This window comes from Pogona vitticeps, chromosome 2 (genome assembly GCF_051106095.1).
Source record: "Pogona vitticeps strain Pit_001003342236 chromosome 2, PviZW2.1, whole genome shotgun sequence".
NCBI classification, from domain to species: Eukaryota; Metazoa; Chordata; class Lepidosauria; order Squamata; family Agamidae; genus Pogona; species Pogona vitticeps.
This window is the reverse complement of record NC_135784.1, coordinates 258319739-258343604: the sequence shown is the minus strand read 5'-3', so window position 1 is coordinate 258343604 and position 23866 is coordinate 258319739. Positions and strand designations below refer to the sequence as shown.

The following is a 23866-nucleotide window of genomic DNA, read 5'->3' as shown; positions in this document are numbered from 1 at the left end:
TATGCATGTTTCCCAAAATATATCCCCTTATCTTTTGAAATAATAAAAATAGAGCTGGATGTCACTGGAAGCCAAGGTTGGAATCATCCATACTACGTGAAAGAAAGACAGTGAAGAAAGACTGTGGACTGCACAAAATGATACAAAAATTGACTCATTTGAAATGTGGCGTTAGAGGAGAACCAGACAGCTAGAGAGGCAGAAAAGTGGGTGCTCCTTCGAGTAAAGCCTGAAATCTCATTAGAGGAAGAAAAGAAAAAAGAGTAAATTGAGGCTGTATTCGCGAAGGCTTTCATGGACGGGATCTAATGGTTGTTGTGGGTTTTTCGGGCTTCTTGGCCGTGTTCTGAAAGTGCTTCTTCCTAACGTTTCGCCAGTCTCTGTGGCTGGCATCTTCAGAGGACAGCAAACTGAGCACAGTTTGTCGTCCTCTGAAGATGCCGGCCACAGAGACTGGCGAAACGTTAGGAAGAACCACTTCAGAACACGGCCAAGAAGCCCGAAAAACCCACAACAGCAAAATTGAGGCTATCGTGCCACACACATGTAATGAAAATACAGAACAGATAATATTGTTTGGAAAGGGGGGAGCAGTAGGAAGAGATGAAGATGTAATATGAGGCAGATTGTATCAATAAAGGAAACCACAGCTGTTAGTTTGCAAGACCTGAGCAGAACTGTTAATGATATTACATTTTAGAGGTCATTAACTCATATAGGTAAAGGTCCTTGACAATTTGTCAGTCGTGTCCGACTCTAGGGGGTGGTGCTCATCTCCGTTTCCAACCCACAGAGCTAGCGTTTGTCAGAAGACAATCCTCCATGGTCATGTGGCCAGCATGACTAGGCATGGAATGCCATTTACCTTCCCACCAAGGTGGTACCTATTTATCTGCTCACATTTTTGCATGCTTTCAAACTGCTAGGTTGGCGGGAGCTGGGACAAGCGACAAGAGCGCACTTTGTCACGTGGATTCGATCTTAAGACTGCAGGTCTTCTGACCTTGCAGCACAGAGGCTTCTGCAGTTTAACTCGCAGTGCCACCACGTTCCTTATTAACTCATATAGTCACCACCAATGTTCCCTCTAATTTTCATCCCCACTGTGCAGGAGCCTCACCATGTGTGCGTGGGGGATTCCAGCCAAAACTGGAACTAAACAGGTGGCAACATCGGCTGCTGGTACAGAGCCCTGATTGAGCTCTGTGTGTATGCTCACAGCTTAGAAGGAACATAGGTCACCACACATCAGAGTGAGTTCATGGCATATAACATTATTTTTCCCCTAATTACCAGACAATTGTATGGTGAAAAGATGAGTGAAATGGTTGAAACTATGGCAGGACATAGCATCTCAGTTCTGCTAACGAGTAAGAATATTCCCAGCCACAAAACAAGACATCGTAATTTGAGCTTCTGGATATGCTCTCTATTGTTTTTAAAATACAGTTTCAAATATTTCTACAGCCAGGCACAGAATCCCTTTTCCAGCACAATTGTCTGTTTGACCAGAAGTTAACAAGTTCTCCTCCTGAGAATCAATTAATTGGGTTCTGATTGATAGGACCAGAAGTTCAGATTGCCCCAGATTTGCGGCAGATATCCTTTTTGAATGATAGTGTTAGGAACCTGGTCTTAGAAATTCTGGGTGAATGTTTACTGAAAGCACTGAGGGTTGCAACAAACACAATAGTGCTGTGCTTTTATAATACAGAAATACCACATTTTTTCATGTATAAGACTATACTTTTGTCTAAAATCTTTAGACTAAAAACTGATTGTCGTCTTATGCATGGAAGTAAGCTGAGGAGAGAACAAAAACAAATGGAGGGGGGAACGGATCAAAGCAATCCTGCTGCGCTTTGCTCGCTGCTTTCCCCCTCCATTTGCTAAGCCCCGTGGGGCTTAGGAAGTGGCAGGGAAAGCAGCAGTCAAATTTTCTGGTTTGGGGTTCGAATAGTAGAGGTCATCTTATACATCAGGGCATCTTTTAAACTGAAAAATATGGTCATTTGAACTAACATGCTAGTGTTGCAAGGTGTGAAACATTGTACTGAAATTAACCTTTAGCTTCCCATCAGGAAACACGAAGCTGGCAAGATCAAAAGAAACATCAAACTAGTGAATCTGGAGTCCCATCTCTGTGATATGCTGACTTTAATCTTGCCACAATAAAAAAAAAAACCTAGAAAGGAAACTGCCTGCAGTGGCCTAAGGTATCTATACAGTTCAAAGGGCTTCCCAAACTAGATGCATGTTGTTGTACTCATACCTGAAACACTTTGATCAGAGGAACAAAAATTTCAGGGGGTCGATTTAAGGAGTTAGAGAAAGGAGATTAGAGAATGGAGAAGAAAAGATGGAGAGAAACAGGAAAAAGCATGCAACGGGCATGATTATGAACCAGATCTAATGAACAAAGGAAGATTCTTAGACCGTCAATAGGGTCTTTATTTCATGGCAGTTACTGTAGTTCATGAGTATGTCTTGCCTGTTATATTGCCTATAGTCTTTCCTATGTAACTTTCCTTGTTCTGTTCACAACCCCAATACAACTCTTTTCCATTTTGTCCTTTAAAAAAAAGTTTTTAGTTAGACTCTTTGGTCTGGTTGGTGTTTTTTCAAATAAACCTCAGTTTATCTAAATCCTTTTTGCCTTGCCAAATCTCCACCATAGCTACCATGAGGCTTTTGAGTGTGCACAGAATGCAATATGGCTTTACTGTGACTAAAGGAATGGTGGCACTCTAGAGAAGGAGAAGAAAGTGCAGTTCCTTCCCTCTGGGGCCCAATGGGTTTAGTTTATGGACTGGAACACCTGCCAAAGATTCCTCTACTTGGAGATAAAGGCACTAGTCATGGAACCCCACTGAAGGAATTCTCCGAGGAAGGATTCCACTACAGCTAATTCCCTGGAGATACATGGCAAATACTCCTTTCTGGAGGAATGTTACTCCATTACTTTCTTTAAATCAAGCCTGTTTTTTGTTACTCATCAAAGAAAACTTGCCTTTTGACTAATTTTTTAATCTTTCATTGCCCCCAAGCATCTCCCTTCCTGGCCCAGAAAGCTGCAACATTGTATCTACTTTGGAATGCTCTTACTGGTAATCCGGCTTTTAATAAAGTCACAGATCTTTCCCTTCTAAAAAGTATTTTTGGAATGTCAATATTTCAGCCCCTGCAGCTTGGATTCTTTCCAAATAAAAAGCAGGTGGGACAAACATTTCTCTTTCAAGATGAGCAAGACTGGTCTTTTTAATTTGTATGAACTATTTTACAACTGGGGACATTTTGAGTAGCTCATTTCTCCATGGGGGAAACAGTTTTACTTTTAAAAAACATAATTCAAAAACCCTTTGCCCAACCTTTGCCAAATTTGATGTGGAGGAAGGATATACTGTTTGCCACATCTGTGCCAAATTTGGTGCAGATCCAAAGTGTAGTTTCAAAGCCATAGGATTTTGTTTGGGCTTCCCTCATTTTTAGAATTGCCATGTAGAATGCTGATTTGCTCTGCTGCACAATAACATAGTTGCACTCCTGTGCAGTGAGAATATGGGAGAGATTATTAACAAGAAACACAAAACAAAAGCAAAACAGCAAAAAAACAAAAACAAAACACTGTGGAACCTGAAATACTAACTGCCATATTTTAATGTAAGCTTTCACAAAACTTGCCTATTTTATCAGACATAAGAGTCAGAATACAGATACTGCATGGTCAAGCATTCGTGCTCTAAGATAAAGGGACAGCAGTGTTTGGTTGCATTTCACACCTAGTCATGATTTAAGACTGCTCTTTGTATTCAGTACTTTTGAAGCCTGGTTCTGTAAACAGCAGCAATGATTAAAGGAACAACATCTGATAATGTAGAGAATGATAGACTTTACCTTTGATATTTGTTCTGAAAAGGTTGGTCTGTTTAGCTGGGTAGGAATATAACGTCATCGTCTAGTCGTTTAGTCGTGCCCAACTCTTCGTGACCCCATGGACCAGAGCACGCCAGGCCCTCCTATCTTCCACTGCCTCCCGTACTTGTGTCAATTTCATGTTGGTTGCTTCGCAGACACTGTCCAGCCATCTCACCCTCTGTCGTCCCCTTCTCCTCTTGCCTTCACACTTTCCTAACATCAGGGTCTTTTCCAAGGAGTCTTCTCTTCTCATGAGATGGCCAAAGTATTGGAGCCTCAGCTTCAGGATCTGTCCTTCCAGTGAACACTCAGGGTTGATTTCCTCTAGAATTGATAGGTTTGTTCTCCTTGCAGTCCAGGGGACTCTCAAGAGCCTCCTCCAGCACCACAATTCAAAGGCATCAATTCTTCGGCGGTCTGCTTTCTTTATGGTCCAGCTCTCACTCCCGTACATCACTACTGGAAAAACCATAGCTTTGACTATTCGGACTTTTGTTGGCAAGGTGATGTCTCTGCTTTTTAAGATGCTGTCAAGGTTTGTCATCGCTTTCCTCCCAAGAAGCAGGCGTCTTTTAATTTCATGGCTGCTGTCTCCATCTGCAGTGATCATGGAGCCCAAGAAAGTAAAATCTGTCACTGCCTCCATATCTTCCCCTTCTATTTCCCAGGAGGTGATGGGACCACTGGCCATGATCTTAGTCTTTTTGATGTTGAGTTTCAGACCGTTTTTTGCACTCTCCTCTTTCACTCTCATTACAAGGTTCTTTAATTCCTCCTCATTTTCTGCCATCAGAGTGGTATCATCTGCATATCGGAGGTTGTTGATATTTCTTCCGGCAATCTTAATTCCAGTTTGGGATTCCTCCAGTCCAGCCTTCCGCATGATGTATTCTGCATATAGGTTAAATAAGCCGGGGGACAATATACAGCCTTGTCGTACTCCTTTCCCAATTTTGAACCACTCAGTTGTTCCATGTCCAGTTCTAACTGTTGCTTCCTGTCCCACATATAGGTTTCTCAGGAGACGGATAAGGTGGTCAGGCACTCCCATTTCTTTAAGGACTTGCCATAGTTTGCTGTGGTCCACACAGTCAAAGGCTTTTGCATAGTCAATGAAGCAGAAGTAAATATTTTTCTGGAACTCTCTGGCTTTCTCCATAATCTAGCACATGTTAGCAATTTGGTCTCGAGTTCCTCTGCCACTTCGGAATCCAAGGAATATAACAGTATATAACAAAATTCTATCACATTTGGTAAAAGTCTAAAAGGAATATAACAGTATATAACAAAATTCTATCACATTTGATAAAAGCCTAAAAAACCCAGAGTAGACTATGTCTAGATGGGCGGCATATAAATAAATAAATAAATAAATAAATAAATAAATAAATAAATAAATAAATAAATAAATTAAAATAAAATAAAATAAAATAAAATAAAATAAAATAAAATAAAATAAAATAAAATAAACCTTGGCTAATATTTAATCTATTGAGATGAGTGTCCAGAGTGTATATACATTTTATTTCTGGTTTTTTTCCCCTGGATTTTTGTTCTGCATTTTTTCTTCTCCAGAATAGAAACATTCATATCTTGTGAAGAGTGTCCTGGCAGACTGAAATAGACTAGCTTCTTGCATTGTGATATCTGGTGTCTGATTTATGTCCATTAATTATTTTGTGTAGCGATTGTCATGTTTGTCCTATGTAGAGTGCAGAGTCGCATTGTTGGCAAAATATGGCATCGGCAAAGGAACAAGTAAAAGTACTGTTGATGTTGTGCATAACGTTGTTGACACCTATGATAGTCTTGTCAGAGTAAATGTGGTGGCAAAGCTGGCATCTGACTTTGTAGCAGCGTATAGTCCCCATCATTATATCAGTGTTGTGTACCTCACTAAATGTCAATAGTTGCTTGAGATGGTGGGGTTCTCTGTAAGCAAGTATAGGCCTGCCACCAATTGCTTGGGGGACTGAAATATTATTGTCAAGGATATGTTGGAGATTATGAATGTGATGGTCTCATTTGAGGGCTTAAAGTGACAACTAACAGTGTTTCGTCATTTTCTTTTAGTAGATTGTTTCTGGGTATAAAGGTAAAGGTTCCCCTTGACAATTTTTGTCCAGTCGTGTTCGACTCTAGGGGGCAGTGCTCATCCCCGTTTCCAAGCCATAGAGTCAGCGTTTTGTCCGAAGACAATCTTCCGTGGTCACATGGCCAGTGCGACTTAGACACGGAACGCTGTTACCTTCCCACCAAAGTGTTCCCTATTTATCTACTTGCATTTGCATGCTTTCGAACCGCTAGGTTGGCGGGAGCTGGGACAAGCGACGGGAACTCACTCCGTCATGTGGATTCGATCTTATGACTGCTTGGTCTTCTGACCCTGCAGCACAGGCTTCTGCGGTTTAGCCTGCAGCACCACCACGTCCCTGTTTCTGGGTATACTTAAAGTTTCTGGGTATACTTTGATGGGTATAGTAATGTGAGAAATGTGTTTTTCAGATCCTTGAGTTTGGTGTCTCTTTCTTGTGAGTCTGAGAATATTTGATTCTACCTGAGGGCTTGGCTATAAATGATAGATTTAGTGGTATACTCAGGACGGAAGCTGGGGACATTTAGATAGGTATATCAATTAGTACGTTTTTGATACAGCTTAGTGCTAACATGTCCATGTTGTAGTTTCACAGTGGCATCAAAAATGTACCTGTTGTGTGGATTGGTCCTGGCTAAAGTTCATGTTTGGATGGAAGTCATTGAAATACTGGCGGAATTTTTCTAGGGATTCCTTTCCATGGGTCCAGATGAAAAAAAATGTCATCAGTATATCTCAAATAGAGTCGTTTTGGGGTACACAAGAATGTGTTCTGTCAAGTCATAAATATATTAACATATTGTGGAGCCATGCAGTTCCATTGATCTGAAGATGAGTTTTATCAAAATAGTTGTCTATGAATATTAAGTTGTAGGGGGTGGTACTATGTGTACTACATCCTTATTTTGAATTGTGTTCCTGAAAGCCTGTAATCTATCTCTGTGTGGGATGTTGGTGTAGACAGCTTCTACATCCATCATAGCTAGGGTAGTGTTGTCCTGAGTGGAGTAAAGTTTCCTTGGAAAATCTATGGTTCCTCTTAAATAGCCATTGGTACATTGGTAACATATACAGTGGGGTCTCTACTTAAGAACGTCCCTACTTAAGAACAATTCAACTTAAGAACAGCTCCATTTGCTAAATTTTGCTTCTACTTGAGAACACAAATCCAAGATAAGAACAGAAAAAAACCCTTCCCTGCTCTTTTTTTAACTTTAGGCCATCTTAGGTTAAAAAAAAATTCTCCCCCTAGTGGTAGAGTACGTATTAACCAGCTTTGCATTAGTTCCTATGGGAACTAATGTTTCAATGTATGAACGCACCTCTACATAACAAAAAAACAGCCAGAACACATTAAATGGTTTTCAGTCCATTCCTATGGGAAATTTTGCTTCAACTTAAGAACGTTTCAACTTAAGAACACCATTCCAAAACGGATTAAGTTCTTAAGTAGAGGTTCCACTGTAGTTTCTATGGACGGAAAAGAGCAGATACGGATTAAATGGTTTTCAATGCATTCCTATGGGAAATGCAGATTCAACATAAGAACTTTTCAACTTGAGAACCACCTTCCAATACGGATTAAGTTCTTAAGTAGAGACCCCACTGTATATACAGTACAGTGGTGCCTCGCAAGACAATTGCCTCACGGGATGATTAATCCGCAAAACTATTAGTTCTTGCGATCGCTGTTGCGCTTCACAAGATGATGTTTTCCTATGGACGATTTTCGCAAGATGACAAATTTTCCCCATTGGAACGCATTAAATAGATTTCAATGCATTCCAATGGGGAACCGCGTTTCGCAAGACGATTTTTTCGCAAGACAGCGTTTTTCGCGGAATGAATTAACATTGTCTTGCAAGGCACCACTGTAATCTGAGGATGGACTCGACATACCCAGATCCCCCAACAGTGACTATATTAATGCTTAATTCAATGGGCCTACTAGGATTCCCTGGTTTGTGTATTTTTGGCAGCAGGTAGAAGATGGCAAGTTTTCAGGAAAGTATATTTTCAGGAAAGTTTGTCATAAGGGTTTGTAATTCGTTTTGACATTTGGAAGCTGGATCTGTAGTTAGGAGCTATTAAAATCTAGAGCTGGATACTAGTGTCTCAGCTTCCTGTGTATAGCTCAATAGATCCATGACAATCACAGTGCCGCCCTTATCTGCCTCTTGGATGACAATCTTGGGATTGTTTTTGAGGCTGCATATACTGTAGCACCCTGCTCTGTCTGGGTGAGATTGTATACTGAGATGGCCCCTTGTTGATGATCTCATCTCAGAAAGCACTCAATACAGAAGTCCAATTCTTTGTTCTGCCCCTCTCAAGTTCTTCTTTCTGTGATGTTGGAAGGAAGGTGGTTATGGGTTGGTATACGGTTCCTCGTCAGGTTGTTGGAATACTTCTTACTCATGTTTTAGAGAGTAAGGCACAATGTGTGTGTTGTCATCCTGGTTGTCAAGGTTGTGGAAATATTTTTTAGTTGCAGTCTATGGGGGAAAAAGGCCTCTAGGTCATCACAGAGTTGTATCATCTGGGTGGGTTTGATGGGACAAAAGGACAGGCCCCAGGAGAGGACTGATTCTTATGTTTGGCTCCTTGTGTGGTTGAATGGATTCACGAAGCTGTTGTGTAAGTCTGCAGTGTTCCCATTGTGGACCAAGCCTTTATGGAGTAAATTAGATAATTTGTTTCTTTTCCCCTGGGCAAGTAACTTGTGCATCATAGATGTTTCTTCTCATGGTGGAGAATATTTGGGCAGTATCCAGAGCAGAGGGCTGGTTGTCTAGGTGTGGTTCAAGGTCTCCAATATGCTTCTAGATTTCCCTTTGCTTGCTGTATAGGGTGCTGATCAGGTGGTTCAGTAGGTTTTTTGGAGAGGCTGTTGCATAATCTTCCACTGTGGTCAGTGGGGTATGTGGAAGGTAAAGGGGTTTTTTTGGTTGGTTGGTTGGTTGGTTGGTTGGTTGTTGTTGACTAGAGAGAGGTCTCTTGGGGATGAAGTCTTCTTTGCATTTGGTGTAGAGGCTGGTGTCTGTACCTGTGCAGGTCTCTTCACAAGGTTGATAGCTCTGTACTCTACTTGGCTAAATCTAGTGAGTTTTATAGGTGTAGTTTTGGAATATGTAGCCACATTAGTCTGTGCATGCATATCAACAAAAAACAGAAAACAAAACAAAAGCAAAAAAATTGTTATGGCTCCTTAAAGACTAACTGCTATATACATGCCGACTCTGTAGAATTCTATTCTGGTACGGAATTAATGGAGTCGGGGAAGGAATTAATAAAATAACATGACAAGTCTGAACCTATAATTGCTTTATTTACTATTTCAATGTACTGTATAGATTAAACTAATTTATCCATAGAGACATTATAGCTTTTATTTTGGGAGGTACTTTGATGAGGTGACTGAATACTGGATATCCCTAATGCTACTGCAATGTCACACTGTTCCTTTACAATCTAATACAACTGTGCAAAAAGTAAGTAGCTTATAATGGCAGAGTGTGTGTGCGCGCATGCGTTTCATCTTGGCCCATGCCTCGCCTGTGAAGGGAAACTGAGCTTCTGAATCTTGCTCTCTGTAGATCAGGTAAAGCCTAGTATGTGTCTCTTTAACAATATGGCATTCTGCTGTTATCACTGGAAAGAAATCAATTGCCTTCTGAATGCAAAGTCACGTACACTTCTTCACACATTCCTAAGTGTGATACAGTATAGGTGTTACTGTCCCGTCAACCTATTCACTCATTATTTGTATTTATATGGCTTCCATGGCAAAAGAGTCAAAGAGGCTGCATATTTCATCCCAGTCCAAAGTCATATAATTCCAGCCACCTCTGCTGTGCCCAGTATTGTGAGTGTTTGCTCCAGTTCTCATGGAGGTCTCTTGAGCAGCCAAGAACCCTGGCTATTTATGAGCACTTTGGCCCTTCAAGAGCAAGTCCAGACACTTAAGAGCAAAACAAGCATAATATTCCATTGCAAGTCCTAAACTGGAATGGGAGATTATAGAATAATAGAATCACATAATAACTGAGTTGGAAGAGGCCTATAAGGCCATTGGATCCAACCCCTTGCTCAATGCAGGATGGCTGTCCAATTTCCTCTTGAATGCCTCCACAGTAGGAGCAACCCCCGCTCCCTTGGTAATTGATTCCATTGCCATACTGCTCTAATACCACTTATGAAGTTCTTCAGCCTAAATCTGGCTTCTTGTAGCTTGAGTCCATTATTATGTGTCTTGCGCTCTGGGATGATCGAGAACAAATCCTGCCACTCCTCTATATGACTGACTACCTTTCAAGTCTTTGAAAAATGTTATTATATTATGATCACAGACACTTTTACAACTTGGGAAAAATTACTTTTTAAAATTATATCAGGCAAAAACAAAAAAAAAAGAAAAAATAAAGGAGACAACAATATGGCAACTTCAGGACTCACTGCTTTGTTTAAAAATGAGCTTTTGTGGACAAGTCCACTTCCTATAGTTTGTTTTTGTTTTTTAACTATAACTCCCAGTAACGATGCTCCTTGCTCCTCGGAGACACCCTCTCAAGCAGGCTTGGCCCCACCATCAGGCCATCTCGGACAGCAGATTTTTGGTATTACAAAAAGGACAGCAAGTTGTTACTTACTGCATTTGATATTCAATTTTTCAGGGTGGGGAGAAGCATCTGAAAGAGCTTGTGCCTCTCTGACCTTGTTTACTGTGAATTTTGGAAACGGATCTAGATGTTCTATGGGAGTGGTGCAATATGTCTTGGAGTGGGGTCAACCATTAGACTGACAGTATGTCCAGGATGCTGTTCAGGGAAGGGTGGTTTACAGCTAGATAATGTCCAGAGATTAAAGGATTAATCTACCATTCAACAAGCACTTCCTTCATGGACCCACATCCACTACACCTACTCCTTTGGATTAAAATAGGAAAAAATATATATGGAGGACAGTAACATGTGAGACTGATAAAGGAGTGATTTATGCTAATCATCTAGTATACTGTGTAGAGATGAAGAAAAAAGTGTATTTGTTAGTTATTATTGTTATGTGCCATCATGTTTCCTGGGACCTATGGCTACTCTATGAATGAGTGACTTCCAACATGTCCTGTCCTCAACAGCCCTGCTCAGCTCTTGTAAACTCAAGTCTGTGGCTTCCTTTAGGGAATTAAGCCATCTCGTATTTGGTCTTATTATTTGCCTGCTGCCTTCAATCTTTCCCATGATTGTTGTCTTTCTCAGAGAATCTTGCCTTCTCATGAGGTGCCCAATATGACAGCTTCAGTTTAATTTTTGCCTCCTGAGATAGTTCAGGCTTGATTTGCTTGTGGGCCCACTTATTCAGCTAGGTTAGTTAGGTTAAATATTCCTTTACTTTCTTTTTAAAAATATAAACAGAATCCCTGACCTTCTGCTCTATACAAGTGGCATCATTAATTTATCTCTGTAAAAAGAGGACTTATCACTATGAAGTATCTAAGTGGACAGTTGATTTGTCAACACAGCTATGAAATACTGACTCTTATTTCCCATTCCCACCCACTCATTGCTGAGTAGATTTGCAAGAATTACTATTTCCACTTACCGGAGTTGCAGCTAATGATCCTGGGGCAGGAGAAGAATTCCTAGTTGACCACTGGAAGTGCAATGTTGAATGGTGAACAGTAAGAAAACAGAGATGCCCAGCTCTTACAGCTCTGATGATCTGAATCTTCCTTAAGGAACAGCTCGGAACCCAGACTTTACCCCTGCAGCTTCATGCAACTTTTCTTTACGGAAAACCATTATACTACTGAAGCCATCCTGCTATGAGGAGAGCCTTGAAGCTGATTCTTCATGTAACCAGTAAGTACTTTTGTTGCCACAAGTATAATAAACTTCCAGAATTTGCTATTTTGAAATAGGGTCAACTTGGAAAAGTTAAGATAGGTTTAAAGAGAAAACTTGCTAAATTAATAGACGACTGATCTATTAAGAACGAGTGTTGATTTAGAAATGGGACCTGTAACAAAATGCTGCCAAGAGGAATGTTCCCCTTTGAGGGTACCAGCCAGCCAACCAGCACACCCCATGTCCCCTTTCATGGGTGCTGAGAGTAGACTTCGGTCTAGATGGACGGGATATAAATAAAACAAAACAAAACAAAACAAAACAAAATAAATAAATAAATAAACAAATAAAAATTCAAGATACTTCCTTACATTCTGTCCTTTCTCCACTGCACCCACTCAACGTCACCAAGCAATCTATTCTGTTCCCAGTAGGCATATTCCATCTTCACAGGGCTAGTTTCTTTAACCCAGCGGATTGTTCTCCTCAGGATCTGTTCCTAACCTCTTCTTTTGTGTGTTAAGGTAAAAGTAAGCATGGCCATCTCCCAAGCATGCCAGAATAAGTGCAGCCCTCCATAGTACAGGGACGGCACAGGTGCATGCAGAACCCAGATCTGTAAAAGCTGTCCGTCTCTGGTAGATCAGGATCGCACCTTCATCCCGATCATTCCTATACACAGTGTGTAGTTTCTTTTTAGTTTTTAACACACACAGTTTGTTTTCTCAAAGCAAAATTGGTGGTAAAGGGGATACGTATTCTTATTCTGTAAACTTTACAGGGATCATTTATCATCTCTAAGCAGATATAATTTACAGATTATCTCAGATTTTGGAAACATTACCTTTTTAGACTACAACTTCCAAAATCCCTCAACCAGGGTGGCTAGTGCTGTAAAGAAACCACTCAAGTAGTTCCCCAGTCTGGGAAGAGTTCCTCCCAAAGGAATTTCCTCAGATGTTACATTCTTCTGCTTCCTACTACAGTCCTGGTAATGACCAGCCCCACCCCTGTTGCTGTCTGCTTTTTCGGAAACCCCTCACAACGATGACTGTATCATGCGCCATGTGAGGCTTCCTTTGAAGAGTGTTGAGAAATGTCAGCTGTTCCAAAGTGCTGCAGCCAGATGGCTAAACAAGGCCATTTACAAAGAACTTATAACCCTCAGGCAGGTCCAGTCATTTCCAGACCTAATTCAAAGTGATCATTATGAGCTGTAAAACGCTGTACTGCTTAATTATAGGCTATTTGAAGAACTGCAGTGAGCTCCCCCACTGCAAGATTTTAGTAGAGCCGTAACTGGGATGGGGTAACAGGTGCCCAGGTTAGAGGGTGTGGCCTTCCTGATTGGCCTGATGGCCTCCATGGCAAACAGCTTTGGCAGGCCATCAAGGGACACAAGGCAGATGATTGGTAGACCAGGTCTTGCTGGGGCACCAGAGATAATGTCTACCTGAGGCTTGATAAACTCAGCCCCTAGCCTACATACATGTCCACACCAGCTTGTCTACTTGGATCATAGGCAGCCAGAATCTCCCTGTCAGAGGAATGTATACTTGGAGATCAATGGAGTAGGCCCCTCCATGGACAAGCAGCCAATAAGCATCTAGACATAAGGTTGGTCTACTTGGATCATGGCTAGATGTGCCTCTCTGTTGGAGGGCCACTCTATCCGAGATTGGTAGACCAGGCCTCTGGCTCAGGCCAGTTGAAGGCAACTTCCAAACAGCCAGGTGCCTGTATTGTCAATAGAACAGATTTTCCTTGTCAGTAGGTAAATATTCCCTACCCTGAGCTTGCTAAACTGAGCCTCTGGGCAAAACGACCATAAAATTGATTTATTGCATTAATGCTAAGCAGTGTTGTGTGCATACATGTATATGTCTGTATATAGTGTTTTTGTAACAGTGCTGTTAATTTGTGGTGGAGGGGAGATGCTGGTCAGTTGTTCATTGCTGTAATTACTATGCTTACATCATAGATTACAGAACTGATTTGGGGGTGTATTTTGAGTCAAGTGCCAACATGGCCAGCTACGGCTCTGGGTTTTAGCTCAGCTCTTTGAAGGACTGTAATTTCACCACCTTAATTGGCACATTTGATAAGAACTTAAATAAAGGCCTCTTCAATGGCTGCTCCTAAGCTCTGGAACAACCTTTCTATAGGACATTTTATTGGTCTCCTCCCTGCAGTCCTTCCACTGGCAGACAAAAGCCATTCTCTCGAGGAAAACTTTTAGCCACCATTCAGATTTCAGAGAAAGGAGTTTGTAATGGGGATGCTGTACATTATGTTTCCCGAAACTCACTGGCTGAAATCCTGCTGCTTAGTGCAGTAAATCACATTATAGCATGTCCATCAAATGAGTGGGGATTCTGTGAATCAACTCCTCCGTAAATTCCATTGGTTCACAACTCTAGTTGTGACTTAGGCCCTGTCCAGACTGGCCAAATGGATGGGGCTACAAAAGGTCTACAGAGGTGTGGGAGAGAGTGATGTGCCAAACAACCCAAAGTGGGTCCTCTTCTCCTGTGATGCAGATCCATTCAAAGCAAGGTTGATCTGGTTTCCGCTTGAAAAAATTTACCCAGTTTATTCGTGAATAAGAAGACAGCAGCAACAGCAGTAACTTGAAGGTAGAACATTGGGACGAAGGCTGGGGAGACAGAAGGAGATAAACCTCCTTTTCCCCCACCTCTCAGATGGTCCCCTTCACTCAACAACTAATGAGTGGAGGTAGGAAGCCAGTCACCACCGCCACCCCATCACTAGAACTGTGGTGGTAGAGGCAACACCAGCCTTCAGGGCACTGGGCAGCCACCATGCCATGGCAAACCCAGTTTTAGCTGGTCTCCTGGGCTGCTCTTTCCCCTGAGCCTGTAGGATTCTGAATCTTGCTAAACAGAATGCATGCCCTAGACAAGCATTTCATATACCATAAATATTTGCCAGTGCAGAGAGGCTCTTAGTTTGGCATTTAAATAACAACTATAATAGGCCCATTTGAATCAAGAGAATTTAGAGACAAGTTGACTCACCAAATTCCCACTCATTTGGTGGGCATATTCTTATATATATATAATAATGTTCTTAATGCTTTAATGGTCTTAATGCTTTAATTTGTGCATCTGTCATTTCCTCCTCCACCATTCTGTAAGCTGCCTTGGACCCCACAAAGACAGAAAGTGGGCTATAAATGAAATTTCAAAATAAATAAATAAATGAATGAATGAATGAATGAATGAATGAATGAATGAATGAATGAATGAATGAATGAATGAATGAATGAATGAATGAATGTTGGTTCCTGTGTCTGTATACCTGCTCCTACTAGATGGATTTACACAATGAAAAACATAGCAGTTCTAGCCACATTTTTCTGTTAGGACCAGGAGACGCTTGGAATGCTCCCATTTGTAGAAAGAAATGATTCAACAAATTTTCCTTTGATATCTTAGAGATTTATTACTTCATGGACCAGAGCCTACTCTATTAGATACTCTTCCCTGGAACAATTTGCTTTACTATAGAGCAAAGTAAAGTGTGCTGCTTATATACTGTCCCATAGCACTTAAAACACTCTCTGGATTGACTGTAATTTAATCATTCAGGCCACACATTCCCCCCTTCGGCAGCAAACTGGGTATCTTGAGCAGGCTACCAGAGTCTGTTGGGATTGAATTTAGATTGTAAGTAGAGGCTTGACTGCAGTACTGCAGTTTAACTACTGTGCCATGAAGCTCTTTATAAGAATTCCTTTGCTTTCCATCAGCGATTCCTGCCTGGCAAGAAAAATATCTTCTAAGTGAGAGACACCAAAATTCTAAGTTTCAGAAGTGAGGTAATTAATGTGATTTGACTAATTTACTTGTCAGACATATGATTGTCTAAGATTTCCTCCCAGTCTTCTGCAGAGCTGTTTGGTAGTATAGCTGAATGAGGAGTGATCCTTTAATTTCAATTAAATTAACTCCCCATTTCCAGGAAAGGCAATGTGTGTATGGAAGGAGGCTTATGCACATGCACTGTACATGCATCCATCTTTCAAAGCAAGGATGCAGGCAAGCACAGGAGTCTACATCAGGCTGGGCATTACAGAGCTGTGGGAAACATCAAAATCCCAAAGTCTGCAGGCAAATGTAAGGGGCAGGTGTCCTTGTTTAAAGCAAGTTCAAACACTGAGGCTGCTCAACAAGCTTAGAGGTTCTCGGTTTCAGAATTCACTTCTGGAAGTGTAGATCAGAGAGTATATTGTTCATTTAAAATTTTGCAAGTTCAAATAAAAACAAAAAATCAGGCACAGGAGACAAGAAGGCATACCTCCAAAAATGTATATACCTGCTTGCCTTGTGTGCCTGATTTTTAATTTAAATGTGAACGTACAAAATTTCAAATATACAGCAGATTATTTTACATATGTGAGTGTAAAAACATTTGTAATATCTCACCATACTGTGTAATGGGGTTGTTTTGTTTGGTTTTTGTTTGTTTGTTTGTTTTGTTAACAGGAACAGTTCACAATAAATTAACTGGTGATTCGCCAGACAGGCTGGAGGGCCATTTCCCTGCCCTGAATGGGGTTACACTCCCCCTAAGGGACAGGGTCCGCAGCCTGGGGGGGGGGGCTGCTTCCAGTCTAACTCTGGAAATCCAAGTGGACTTGGCAGCCTTCTTTCAGCTGCGGAAATCGTACCAGCTACGGCCCTACCTGGATGAGCGGAGCCTCGTGACAGTTACACACACACTGGTAACATCTTGTATAGATTACTGCAATGCGCTCTATGTGGGGCTGCCTTTGAAGACAGTCTGGCAACTGCAACTGGTCCAGTATTGAGCTGTGTGGCTGGTGAGTGGTGGGGCCGCTAGGGGACACATCAAGCCAATTCTGTTTAAATCACATTGGCTACCAGTTGCTGCCCGGGCCCAATTCAAAGTGCTTGTTTTGATGTATAAAGCCCTAAACGGCTTGGGCCCGGGATACCTGAAGGACCACCTCCTTCCATATGAACCTACCCAGCAGTTAAGATCTAGCCAGGGGGCCCTTTTGAAAGAGCCGTCCCTCAAGGAGGTAAGAGGGACGGCTTGTAGACAAAGGGCCTTTTCGGCAGCTACCCCTAGACTATGGAATGCCCTCCCGAGTGAGATTCGTCTGGCACTGACACTGATGACATTTCGGCGCCAGGTCAAAATCTTCCTGTTCCAGAAGGCTTTTAATTGAAATAATATCAACTGTGGGTCCTGATGGCAATTTTTGGAGGATATATTTTAATTGTATTTTAATTGTTTTATCTTTTTACTGTATATAAATTGTTTTAAGCCGCCCAGAGACCTTTGAGTAGTGTGTGCAGTATATAAGTTAAATAAATAAATGGCTCCCGCAGTGGGAAGCAATGGAAGCGTGGGAGGTACTCGCACCAGTTAAACCTTTGCTTTGCCATTTCCCAGTCCCTCCACAACTTGCTGTAAAGCCGTTGGGCTGTAATGGGTAAGAGTGAGGGACCGGTTCAGGAGACCTGGGTTCAAATCCCCACTGGGTCATGGAAACTTGAGGCAATGGTAAAACAGGCAAACATGTCACATACTTAAAAAACCCTGTTGGATCACTACATAAAAGCCATATGACAACCACACAAAAGCAGGTCTTCTCTCACACACACAACCCACGCTCCTCAGAAAACCTACCTGGGAAGTGACCCTAGGTATGATTTTTCCCTTTAGCAAATGTTTTGGGCGTCGTACGAAGGGGACACATTCAAGTCGCGCCAACGCGACCCTGCTAAGGAAAGCCGCTTTCTCTGAAAAGAACACCTTTTTCCAAGCAGGATTTTTCCCAGCCTGTCCCGACTCGCTCCCGGTCACGAATCTCCGGATTCACTTTATCTTCAGAACTGGTGACTCAGACAGAGGGGAAAGGAAACAACAGCAGATTCTGCGCAAGGAAGGAGTCACCGCATTCTTATCGGCCGCGTAACGACTCCGGGACCCAATCAAAGGATGCTGCCCACCAAGGGGCAAGCCCCCGATTCCAGCCGAATCGGATGACTAAAGCTCCCGTCACCCCGAGAGTAAAAAAACTGGGAATGGCAGGAGGCTCCTTCGGCCGCTTGCCCGTTTGCCTTTCCCGCGAATTCTCCTCCTTCCGCGGCTGCGCCGACGACGCGCACCAACGCCGCGTTCCCCTTTCTTGCCGCGTGCCTGCAAAAGCGCAGCGCTTCGAAACGGCGCCCCTTGGCTTTGGTTTCCGGGAGGCCGCTTGTAGGTCACGGGTGTGTGTGTGGTTTGGCAGCAGCGAATTGAAAAGACACAGACCAGGCAGGGCCAGCCCCGCCATGCTGCGGAATAGCCGGACCTCAGGCAACAGGAAAGAGAAAGGCAGCTATATAGCACTGGCTAGTTCGTATGCCAGAATAACTTGCCATCAGAGCCTTATCGAGTTGGAAGGGATCTCTTGGGTTGTCTAAAGTGGTCCCCAACCTTGGCCCTCCAGATGTTCTTGGACTACAACTCCCAAAAGCCTTCACCACCACCTCTGCTGGTCAGGATTTCTGGGAGTTGAAGTCCAAGAACATCTGGAGGGCCAAGGTTGGGGACCACTGGGTCTAAACCGAATCCTAGCGATGTAGGAATCCTAAATGCTAAAGCACCCCTAGCGGACAGCCATCCAACCTCTCTTTAGAAACATCCAAGAAAGAAGGCACCTCACAAACTCAGAAAGCTGCCTTCCTGTGTAGCGAATCTAATCGCTGGTCCGTTCGGCCCGGGACTGTTGACACCGACTGCCAGCCGCTCTCCAAGGCTTTAGACGGGGCTGTTTCCCAGCCCCGCCCCGCCCCAGGAACATTTGGGATTAAATCTGTAATTTTCTGTTAACTGAAGCATGCGCTTGTTGATTTAGGTGGGAGGATAGGTCTACTTTCTGTACCATCTCAGCCAGCAAATGTCTTGGATCCGCCCTTAGAAAGACGGGACATTTAACAAGAGTGGGCCAAGGAAGGGTGCCAGGATGAATCTCACCATGAAAAACAACTTCAGGACCAAGGAGTACACTACTGGGAGGAGGGCTCACTCATCATCACTGGGCAGGTAATGAAATTGAGTCTGCCTGAGCCCCACTATGGAAATGAATCCAGTTTCTAAGGGGCTTGAGGAGTTCGGGCAGGAAGAAACTATTTCTGGAAATCCTTTCATGGTTCAGTAAAATGGGAGTTCTGAGCATAGCAGTCCCAGACATACTCATCCCGATAGGGCTCCCTTCTGAATAAAGGTGTACAGAATTTATTCGCGAAGGCTTTCACGCCCGGGATCTAATGGTTGTTGTGGGTTTTTCGGGCTCTTTGGCCGTGTTCTGAAGGTTGTTCTTCCTAACGTTTCGCCAGTCTCTGTGGCCGGCATCTTCAGAGGACAGCACTCTGTGCTCTGGTGTCCTCTGAAGATGCCGGCCACAGAGACTGTGTACAGAATTGCTGTATTATTTCATTTTTCAGTAGCTGTTCTTAAAATCTGTAAAGGAGTCAGTTCTAGCTGAGTCATGCCCACTTGTTTGGGCCCCTGAGACAGAGATGGGGCATTCCAAGGTGATGTTTGACTCAGAATCTACCGAAGAATCTACAGTACCTCATATTAATTCAGCCTACTGATTTGCATAGGTCAAGTACTGTTTTTCTATGCTGATTGGAAGCAGGTCACTCAGATTTCAGGTTGAGACTTCTCTCATCAACCCTTAATAGAGACACCAAAGATTGAACTTAGGACCCTGTGAGGGTTTGTTACGTTGAGAAGGGTTTTTTCCCTTTGTCTAGCCTGGCAACACACAACACTTGACTATGAATTGTACCAACAAGATTTATTATAGGTGCATCTAGAAAACGTTTAACAGTGACAGGAGTATGTATAACTTCTCTTCCTCACACAACAGTGTGACAAAAGAGTTAGCTTCTAGTTTCTCAAACGGATTTGAAACATCAAAGTCCAACAGTTCAAATCCCTTCCCCAAGAAGTAGTCCATGAATGTGGCATCTTGTGGAACTGACAACAAGGGCACTCCATTCCCTCCAGATGCCCTTGGTGTAGACCTGTCGAATCCTGCTTCCAAGCATTCCCAAGTGTTAGGGTCTCAGGTAGTGTTGTTTCTGAGGGCCACTGCCATCTACCTCTCTCTTCCATTTTTTTTGCACAGCCAGGCTCTTTCCTCTCTGATCATCCTTGGCCAGTTTATTTCTCTCTTTTTAAAAAAATAACCTTTATTTATTTATTTTAGGTAAAGGTTCCACTTGACATTTAGTCCAGTTGTGTCCGACTCTAGGGCGTGGTGCTCATCCCTGTCTCCAAGCTGTAGAGTCAGCATTTCTCCGTAGACAGTTTCCATGGTCATGTTGTCAGTGCGACTAGACACAGAACGCTGTTACCTTCCCACCATGGTGGTACCTATTTATTTACTCGCAATTACATGCTTTCAAACTGTTAGGTTGGCAGGAGCTGGGACAAGCGACGGGAGCTCACTCCGTTGCATATATTCAATCTTATGATTGCTGGTCTTTTGATCTTGCAGTACAGAGGCTTCTGCAGTTTAACCCGCAGCACCACCACGCCCCTATTTATTTATTTATTTATTTATTTATTTATTTATTTAAAACATAAACAAAAGAACAACAAACAAATAAAACACAATAATTATAGACAAAAAATTGAAACGAAGTGCTCCCCCCCACCAGGACCAGTGTAGAACTAAACTTTATCCTCTATTTCAAGGATTCACGTCCCCCTTCCAAAATTTTAACATTTCTTGTGCTGGTCCTCTTCCCTTGCCCTTTGTTAATACATAATCAATAAAATCTCCCCACATTTCTGCCAAAGTATCCCTTTTAAGCACTCCTTTCTTTACTTAAATATTACATGTTAATTTGTCATTAATAGCTATATTCCATACCTCTGTGTACCATTCACTTAATTGAAAATTATGTTTTATTTTCCAATACTTGGCTATAATTATCTAGCAGCTGTAACTAAGTTAGAAATTAATTCAGCAGTTGCCCAATTATATTCCACTTTATCAAATATTGATAAAAGTGCTATTTTAGGACATACTTCTACATTTCGTTTGGTTGTTTCTCTTACTTCCCCAAATACCATTTGCCAAAACTTCATCACACTCTCACATTCCCACCACATATGAAAATAAGTACCAGTTTTCTCGCATCCTCTCCAGCACAACATAGAGCAATTTTTATTTATTTATTTGATTCAATTTTACTGGAGTGAGGTATTATCACCAAACAATCTTATAAAAATTCTCTTTAATTCTTACAGACATGGACTTCACTCTTCTTACGCCCTCTATTTTCTTCCATCTCTCAGTGTTTTCTCCCTTCCCTCCTATCACTTTCCCATAAAGCCCTCAGAGGATCCTGCTGATCCTCTGCTTCAATTAATATTTTATAAATTTTACTAACTATAACTTTCAATGCTTTATTTTCTGCTAATTTTTCCTTTTGTAGTAACATTTCCTCTAACTTTGTAACCTCCCTATATTTACCATTTTTCCTCAACCAGTCTATTGTCCAACACTCTAATTGCATCAAACTGAACCACGACAATTTCTCCCATCCTAATATGTTTTTATTTGCTCTTTACTCCCCAGCCTTTCTACCCAATCCTTTAATCTGATTAGCTCTCCTCTTAACACACTCTCCAGATTTTTCAGATTCTTAGGGAAAAGTTCCAATTCAATCACTGGACATAATTGTGATATTAGTGGACTAAGCATATTCTTGTACTTATTCCAAATTAACAACATATTTTAAGGAATGGATTACTAATTATTTTATCTCTATTTTTATTGTATGGTTCGAACATAATATTCTCAGAATTTAGATCTAGACCAATTGGCTCCAAACCCCACCATATTACTGTATTTTTCCGTTTATAAAACGACACTTTTTCCTTAAATAGACAAAAAAATTGAGGGTCGTTTTATACACAGAAGGCAGCCGCTTTCCCTGCCTTTTGCGAAACCACGGGGCTTAGCAAAAAAGAAGGGAAGGCTTCCTTCGGGTAAAGCAGTCATGAAAGGGCTGCAGGATCGCAGCCCTTTGATCCTAAAGCCCATTCATGGCTGCTTTATCCACTTCCTAAGCCTTGTGGGGCTTAGTAAATCGGTAACACAGCCGTGAAAGGGCTGCATGATAGCAGCCCTTTGAACCTGAAGCCCTTTCATGGCTGCTTCAGGATCAAAGGGCTGCCATCACGCAGCCCTTTCACAGCTGTGTTACCCACTTCCTTACCTCTGATTTACCATAGAGTTGGAAGGGGCCTATAATGTAGGGGCTCGATGTAGGTATCCAAATCAAAGGAGATCTGAAATATGGATATCCAATTTTTGTTTGAATGCCTCCGGAGTTGGAGCACTCGCCATCTCCTGAGGTAATTGGTTCCATTTTCATACTGCTCTAAATTTTTCCTGATATTCAGCCAAAATCTGGCTTCCTGTAGCTTGAGCACATTGTTGCATGTCCTGCACTTAGAGACGATTGAGAACAGATCCTGCCCCTCCTTTATATCACTTTCACCCATTTGAAAAGTGTGATTATATCTCCTCTCAGTCTTTTCCCCCCTCTTTTCTCAATGTTAAATATACCCAGTTCTTTCAGTTATTTGTCATAGGGCATGGTTTCCAGTTAACTGATCATCCTCGTTGCCTTCCTCTGAACTCCAGTTTGTTGGCATCCTTCTTAAAGTGCAGTGTCCAGAACTGGACACAGTACTCTAGATGAGGCCTAAACAGTAGCAAATTAGGGGTGGAGTGGGAGAATAGTACCTCATGGGATTTGGGAATGCATCCTTCACGTCCTTCAATTGTATTTCCCTTTTTTACAGTGGTGTTGCACTGTTTACTCATATTCAGCTTTTGATCTACAGCAGCTCCAACATCCTTTTCACTCATAGTTCTGGTGAACCAAATATCCCCTTTTTGAATTTTGTTTCTGTCTTCCAGGGTACAAGCTATTCCACCCAATTTTGTCACAGCTGCAAATTTGATAAGCATTCCCTGCACCTCCTCATCCAAGTCATTAACAAAAATGTTCAAGAGCATTGAGCCCAGGACTGAGCTTTGTGGCACCCGCACCTCCTCAGAGTTTGAGAAGAAGCCACTGGTAAAAACTCTCGGAGTACACTTCTGTAACCAACTGTGTATTCATCTGACAGTTGTTCTATCCAGTCCAGACCCAATTAGCTGCTAATTAGAATATTATGGGGTATTTTGTCAAGTTTATGGTGGTCCTCCTAGGGTCTTTTTTGTTTTTATGTGCCATGAAGTTGGAACCAAATGATAGCAACCTGATAGGGCTTTTGAATGAGATATTTAAGGAGTGGTTTATCAGTTCTGCAGCCCCACTGAATTTCTGTGGCTGAGCAGGCATTCAAACACAGGCCTCCTGAATTCTAGTCTGTAATTCTCTCCATTACACCACACTGGTGATTTTTGAGACAATTGAAATATTTGAGTGATTTACTATTGATACTCTCCAGTGAGTTTCAATGGCCAAGTGGAGATTTAATCTAAATCTCTTCAGTCCTGGCTCAATGTACTATCCAGTGACCCATAAACTGGCTCTTAATATTTTTGGATATAGTAGCCCAAATTCTGTTTGTGTAACTTTGTGCAGTGGAAGCTGATGATGTCATCAGCTTGTGCCTCTAAAATGTATTTTAAATTAATTAAATCCTTCCTGTTCCACCACTGCTGCTGTTTTAGATTTCTAGGCGCCCTAAGGATCCCTTTAGCCAGGGGAAGCTTTTGGGAGCCTTGGAACCCAGATTTCCCAAGACTGAAATTGCCAAAAATCAGTACTGGATCACTTCCAGATGCCAGCATTTTTTGGCAGTTAAAGGCTCCCCCCCCCACCATTCTGAGGAGCCCAAATATTTCCCCAAAACAAAAGACAGCCCTTAATGAGCGTAGGAACCTAATACAGAGTAAATATGGAAGGTTTTAAGTAATTTAAAATAAATTTTA

General features: G+C 42.1%; 1 long non-coding RNA gene across 1 annotated transcript in view; it reads right to left on the bottom strand.

Moving 5' to 3' along the window:
- Window positions 1-18043, bottom strand: part of LOC144587019 (uncharacterized) — a 30375-nt gene extending 12332 nt beyond the window's left edge. The window contains exon 1 of the long non-coding RNA XR_013542151.1: window positions 17536-18043. This is a non-coding gene — a long non-coding RNA (uncharacterized LOC144587019). The remainder of the gene's footprint in view (window positions 1-17535) is intronic.
- Between the last annotated feature and the right edge of the window lie 5823 nt (window positions 18044-23866).